The 7,237-nt window shown below is 41.5% G+C and overlaps 1 long non-coding RNA gene across 1 annotated transcript; it reads left to right on the forward strand.

Moving 5' to 3' along the window:
* The first annotated feature begins 341 nt into the window (after window positions 1–341).
* Window positions 342–4,741, forward strand: LOC122565236. The gene is made up of 2 exons (XR_006316120.1): window positions 342–1,420; window positions 3,751–4,741. It is a non-coding gene; the product is annotated as an uncharacterized LOC122565236 (long non-coding RNA).
* Window positions 4,742–7,237: the final 2,496 nt, after the last annotated feature.

Below are 7,237 nucleotides of genomic sequence, written 5' to 3' on the forward strand. Positions count from 1 at the left end.
ATTCTCTGAGCTGGCTTTTCTCTTTCAGATGCTGACAGATTTCCTGTGCAGTTCTAGAAACTTAACCTCTCATTCTGAGTTTCTAGGGCAGCATGGTGGCTCAGTGGTTAGCACTGCTGACTCACAGCACCAGGGTTCCAGGTTCGATTCCAACCTTGGGTGACTGTCTGTGTGGAGTTTGCACATTCTCCCCATGTCTGCGTGCGTTTCCTCCTGGTTCTCCGGTTTCCTCCCACAATCCAAAGATGTGCAGGTCAGGTGAATTAGCCATGCTAAATTGCCCCATAGTGTTAGGTCAATTAGTTAAAGGGAAATGGGTCTGGGTGGGTTACTCTTCAGAGGGTCGGTGTGGACTGGTTGGGCCGAAGGGCCTGTTTCCACACTGTAGGGCATCTAGTGATTTTCATGTCTACGTCTTTCAAGCTCAGCTAGTGAAGTCGGGCGGACAAATTCCTTTTAACGAGAAAGGAAATCTTTGCACAGAATTCCCTCACACAGGTGGTAATGTCAAAGGGCCAGGAATCCAGACACAGTGGCTACGAAACACTAAAGAGACATCAGTTCAAGTCTCACCATGGTAGCTAAATTCAAGTCATAAAATCTGGATTCAGTAACAGTGGTCATGAAATTACTATTTATTGTCAGAAAATTTCACCTGACTCATTAACTTTGATCTGTCATGGAAATCTGCCATCCTTACCCAGTCTTGCCGACATGAGATTAATATTTAATTACTCTTGGAAATGGTCTTTCAAGCCATTCACTTTAAAGGTAATCTGGGATGGGCAACAAATCTGCCCAGACCCCATGAAAGAGATTGAAGAAAAAAAGACCTCCCACATTAAACCATGTTGGAATGATGATGTTACAATGAGCTCTTAAGCCTTTAATGGGTTAAAAGGCAGCACTGATTGTGCCTGATCTCCACTGCCTCCCCTCGTCTCAAGATGCCTTTGGCAGCACTGTTGCCGTGGAAATAAAACTTCCTGCCCGTAATCCTCCATTATCCCTCCCCCCCCCATCCACACTTTATCCTCATGTGACACATAATTACTTGCTAAATTAGAACAGCTCTTTCCAGAGTCACAACTAGAGGTTAACATGTTAGCCAGATGCGATCATGCTGGAATGACAGAACTTACAGGAGGTTGTCCTGTCTGATTGCTGTGGTTTCTTTCTTACAATGCTTAAAAAGAATCACACAACTTTGTACACCCCAGTCCAACACCGGCATCTCCAAATCATGCTTAAAAAGAAAGCATTCTGAATAGCTCCTCCCACCCTGACGAACATCAATGCATCACTAGGGATATTCTAATAAGCCTCCTCCTTCAAAATATAAAACCGGATTCAATCAAAAGAGTTAAAGCAAGTATTTGAGAGTAGACCCTTATCGTCATCATTAACCGACCCTGTTCAGGTCAAGATATATTGCTGACTGTTCTTACTGCGAAATGCAATTAAGATGCTATTTGTTTTAGTATTTTATATCTTTAATTAGAATTAGTATAAATTAGTAGTTTATTGCTGCAATATATTTTGCCATGGCTGTTACAGAATCTCTACTCAAATGGCATTTCTATGTTATGTTTGACAAGTAAACTTCAGTGTAGATAATTGTGTGATGTTACATTTCAGTGAGAAAGATAAGGTTTTCACACATTTGTTGAAAAATAAGAATCTGAATGGAGTTGAGGAAATTGGGATTACAAACACTAGAAGCAATGACACAGGTCAATAAGACCACACAAAGTAAGCAGTAGTTCCTAATGCTAGAGGGCTAACTTTGCATAGACAGTCATTCATTGATGCTTTTCCCATGCAATGCCTTGGCCAATCAGAGTCGACTTACCCAGTTTGAACTGAAAAAGAAACCTTGCTGTTAACTGATGTATTCTGTATGGCAATGCATCAACCAATCAGAATTCACTTACTCATCAGTCATCACCCTCCTTATAAGGAGCAGAAACTGTACCCTTTGAGATTTGGTATTCTTGTCATTTTATCCTGGTGATTGTGAAATGCAAAGCTCTGACAGCAGGTCTCTTTTTTTCAGTGATAATCAAAATTGCTTTGCTGAACTTTAATTATATTACATTTAGAGTAGTGTTTGCAGTTCCCATCATCATAATCATTAAAAAAATGTAGAGGCACTGAAGAGGGTTCAAAAAAACATCTATAGGCACGGTACTTGAAATGCGAGTTTATAGCAATCAGGAAAGGGTGGATCTACATTTTCCTGTAAAGGAAGGCTGAGGTGTGATCTGATAGGCATCGTTAAGGTTGGAAAAGATTTTGATAAAGAGAGCATGGAAAAACTGTTTCTGTTTATGAGAAGCTATGAATATAAAATAGTCACCAAGAAGTTCAATAGGGAATTCAGAAGAAATGCCTTTACCTAAAGAGTGGTGAGAATGTGGACCTATCTACCACAGGGAATAGGCAAGAGAAAGAGTACAGTCATTTCTTCAATAACATGATAGTTGCATTCCTGTGTGACCCCATGCTATATAAAATCGCGCAATACAAATAACACTTAAAGTGGTTGACGATCTAAACGCATTATAGTCGTCATACATTTTAAATGTCTGTGCTTTAAAAACAGCATCCCCTATTCGTCAATCGTATTACAGCCAATTTGAGTTGATGGAACGTGCGTTATAGGAGCACGACCTGTACAGATATGTTTAAGGAGAACCTGGATCAGATCATAAAGGAGAAAGGATAGGATCTGGATGAACAAAGATGGATGAAGGCTCAAGTGGAGCATATAAATGTCTTGGAGTGGTTAGGCCAAGTGGCCCCTTTTTGAACTGCAAATTCTATATAATTCAAAGTAAAAATCAAGCAGTTTAATATTTGCACATTACATTGCATTATGATCTGCTTTGTTAATAATGCTGTGTATGAGTATGTAATAGGGTAAAAACAATGACTGCAGATGCTGGAAACCAGATTCTGGATTAGTGGTGCTGGAAGAGCACAGCAGTTCAGGCAGCATCCAAGGAGCTTCGAAATCGACGTTTCGGGCAAAAGCCCTTCATCAGGAATAAAGGCAGCGAGCCTGGAGCGTGGAGAGATGATGTTTGACGCTCTATGTTATGTTTGACAAGTAAACTTCAGGGTAGATAATTGTGTGATGTTACATTTCAGTGAGAAAGATAAGGTTTTCACACATTTGTTGAAAAATAAGAATCTGAATGGAGTTGAGGAAATTGGGATTACAAACACTAGAAGCAATGACACAGGTCAATAAGACCACACAAAGTAAGCAGTAGTTCCTTTATCTCCACTCTCCAGGCTCACTGCCTTTATTCCTGATGAAGGGCTTTTGCCCGAAACGTCGATTTCAAAGCTCCTTGGATGTTGCCTGAACTGCTGTGCTCTTCCAGCACCACTAATCCAGAAAATGAGTATGTAATAGGCCTACTCCTTCAGGAATTTTAAGATACATTTATGGATTAGTAAATTAGGAAAAATAGCAATTGAGCATGGGTGCAGAGAGGCTTCCGATGACATGGTGTCCGGAAATCAGGAACTCTTAATCTGACTTGACGGCAATTTTAGAATATTTCCTGCCCAAAAATATTCTTATGTTCTCACTCCACTTCACTAATAACTCTATACTGTGACAGTACTAAAACTCTTGACTGTGATCCTGACTTTAAAGCGTGCTTTGAGGGTCTAGTTTTCTGGACCCACGTCCCCACTGAAATGCTGATGTTTATCCCTCTTTCTATTCCCTTGCAGCCACTGATGGACCTGGTGGACAAAGTGGAGAAAGGATATCGGATGGAATGTCCAGATAAGTGTCCCACCTCCGTGTACAACCTGATGAAATCCTGCTGGGAGTACGATCCTGGCAAACGTCCCACCTTTAAAAAACTCAGGGACAAACTGGAAAAAGAAGGGAGGAAATCCGATTATGTTTGAAGCAAGAACAACTCATGGGCAGGTTTAACCACAGTCAGAGCATCCTATTGAGCCAACATACTGGGATGGATCCTATCCAGGATTTTGAGTCTTACAGCAGCACATGGTGAAGAATGACAGATTATACATAACAGGAGAAAAAAGAAATCCCTTCAATGTCATGCTGTATTCCTCTATACACAAACTGAAGGTTCCCATCTATGTTTAAATCAACCCCTTCATCCTGTCAGTGCCTGTTTACCTTCTAACAGAGCTGACCTTAACATGGTTGTGCTTGCTCACATACGAGATTAGAAATTGCGGTTTTATTTTGTTTTGGGGAATCCACACAGAATATTATACAATCAGCATCAAACTAACCTGACACTGTCAATATCAGACCGACCCATCACAATAAACAGGAATAAGGACATTTTTATACAGACCTTGCCTTCAGAAGTTGAAATTGATACAGCACAGTGTCTGATAAGGTAGAATGTGCATGGGCTTCATAGCAAGCAGGAGTGAATGGCCTTCTCTTATATTTCTCACATTGTAACAATGATTGTCCTTCGAAAGTATTTCATTTGGCCAGAAAGTACTTTTGAACAATCTGAGGTCCAGACAGCTGCTCTATAATGTATAGTTGTTTCCTGATTTGCTTTCAGTTTTTACTTATGTTAAAGACTGTGCTCTGTGTGGTACCTGTTCAACAGTGGACAATTTCAGATCTCAACAGACACTTGCTGCAAAAGTCTCCATTCAGTATTTTGTTAAGTGTTGATGTAATTGAGAATCTGTTGCAATAAATTAAAACCTTTTGCCTAAACTGAGCTACTGAAATTGGTTAGGGCACAATGCGGAGTGATATCGAGCTGAGTGATGGGGAAGTCCTCACTTAAAGTTGTAGTCGTATTCTTGAAAATTGGGATTTTAAGTAAAAAAACTTTAAATTAATCTTGGTTTCCCACCAAAGTCAATGTAAAAGCTGTAATTAAGTTCCATAGGACCTTCCAAATCAGAAAAAAATGGAAAAACCTACAAGTGGAAATACTTTACAGTACTAAATTCCTGCTGAAAAATGTGTTGCTGGAAAAGCACAGCAGGTCAGGCAGCGTCAAAGGAGCAGGAGAATCGTTCCTACATTGTTAAATGAAATAACTTTTAGCATATAATTTAGAAATTTAAAAGAAATATAGTCAGTTTCTCCACCGAGTATCTCCTGTTGATTTTGCTTGCTACAGATCTCCCTTCCTGATCCTTTAGATTGCTGTGGACCCTTCCTTCCACTGATCCTCTGGCTCAAGGATCCTGCTGATCACTAGCCCATTTTCTTGTTTTTCCTTGGGACTTGCAGCCTCACCTACTCCGAATCCCAACAACTTGCTGATCCTGGGACTTGTAATCTCTCCCAATCCCGATTCCACCCTCCTGCTTATCTGGAACTTGCAATCTCTCCCATTCTGAATCCCACCCTCCTGCTTATCCTGGGACTTGCAATCTCTCCCAATCCCGATCCCACCCTCCTGCTTATCCTGGGACTTGCAATCTCTCCCATTCTGAATCCCACCCACTTGCTGATCTGGCTGTCCCTCTTAATATTTTTTTACAAAGAACATAGGATGTGTGAACCTTCCCTGTGTCCATTATCACCTCTCTATACTGTTAGCATTATTGGAGAAATTTCTTGCAGTTGCTGGGATTTGTAATGTTCTCTAACAGATTTAATGTGGGGTTGTGAGGCAGAACCAATGTAATTGTTGTAGATTTCTTCTTTATTTTATCATTATTGAGGATTATACCAAGTGAGAATTTTTGAAAACAAGCCAACCGAAGGATTATTATGATGAGATACAAGACATCAAAGCCTTGTTTGTAAGCAATTATGTTCGCTCTCCTCTCCTGAAAGCTTTGGCATTCATTATGTTCCAATGCCACAACCTTCAATACCTCATCTGTTTCTCATGTGCCAGCCTGGTCAGTGTTGGCAGGCAATTCAACTGCAAAAGGCATCCCAGCCAAACTCAATTCATATTTATCAATGTCACCCAAACTATATACTTGATGTCAGGCTCACAGACTGGGTAGACTTGGTTTCCAGTTTTCCTTAAAATCACAAGAGGTAAAATTAAAATTTGTTACAATTCACCTCTTTCCATTTCCTTTCCTGCAGGACCATACCTCATGAGTGTCAGGCCCACGTCTGATTCCTCATCCCGGTGATGGCCAGATAGCTGTCTTCACATAGCAATTTTGTAGGCGACACACCTGGGGACCAATTGTTGCACAGATGAGCTCCATAGGAAGAGAAATAAATAAAAGATAACAGTCATGGGGTCCTCTCACATACTGGGTCATGCAAGTAGCAGGAGTCAAGGCTGTGGCACGATGCTGCCTTCTTTAGCCCATGGGCATTGAGTGCCTCTCAGGCACTTAAATAGGCAGCAGCAAGTCTTCTCTAGCAACAAAGACCAGTTTTCAGTGGGCCCCATCTTTCTGATGCTGAGTCCCTCTGTGGGGAAATGAATACCAGAAGTCTGTAAACAAACACAATGATTTAGTGCAGTCCAGGACAGAGATGTTTCTGATAGTGGAAAGTCAGGTAGAATAAAGACAAATACAACATAGGAACAGGCCCTACGGCCTTCCAAACCGACACTGACACATTTTGCCCTTCCATACATAAACTGTCCTCACTTACAGGATCCGTATCTATACCCTTCCTATGCATGTATTCATTCAGGTTTTTCTTGAATGCTGCTATTTTGTCTGCTTCCACCACCTCCTCTGACTGTGTTCCAGGCACTCACCACCCTATGTGTGAAAGACTTGCCTTGCACATCTTCCCAACCCCCACCCAATCCCTTCCCCCACACTTTGAACCTGTGTCCCCTAGTATTTGACCCCTCCATCTGGGGAAAAAGCCTCATACATTCCACTTCATCCATGCCATCCACAATCTTTTAAACTTCTATCAGGTTGTCCCTCAACCTCCTGCGTTCCAGTGAAAACAAACCGAGACTATCCAACCTTACTTTGTAGCTAAAAATCCCTCATACCAGGCAACATCCTGGTAAACCTTTTCTGCACCCTCTGCAAAGCATTCACAGCGGTTTGGTAGTGTGGTGACCAGAGCGGTTCGCAATATTCCAAGCGTGGCCGAACTAAAGTTCGATAAAGTTGCAGCATAATTTGGATTAGTGGTGCTGGAAGAGCATAGCAGTTCAGGCAGCATCCAAGGAGCAGCAAAATCGACGTTTCGGGCAAAAGCCCTTCATCAGGAATAAAGGCAGTGAGCCTGAAGCGTGGAGAGATAAGCTAGAGG

The sequence above is a fragment of the Chiloscyllium plagiosum genome, chromosome 31 (genome assembly GCF_004010195.1).
Source record: "Chiloscyllium plagiosum isolate BGI_BamShark_2017 chromosome 31, ASM401019v2, whole genome shotgun sequence".
NCBI classification, from domain to species: domain Eukaryota; kingdom Metazoa; phylum Chordata; class Chondrichthyes; order Orectolobiformes; family Hemiscylliidae; genus Chiloscyllium; species Chiloscyllium plagiosum.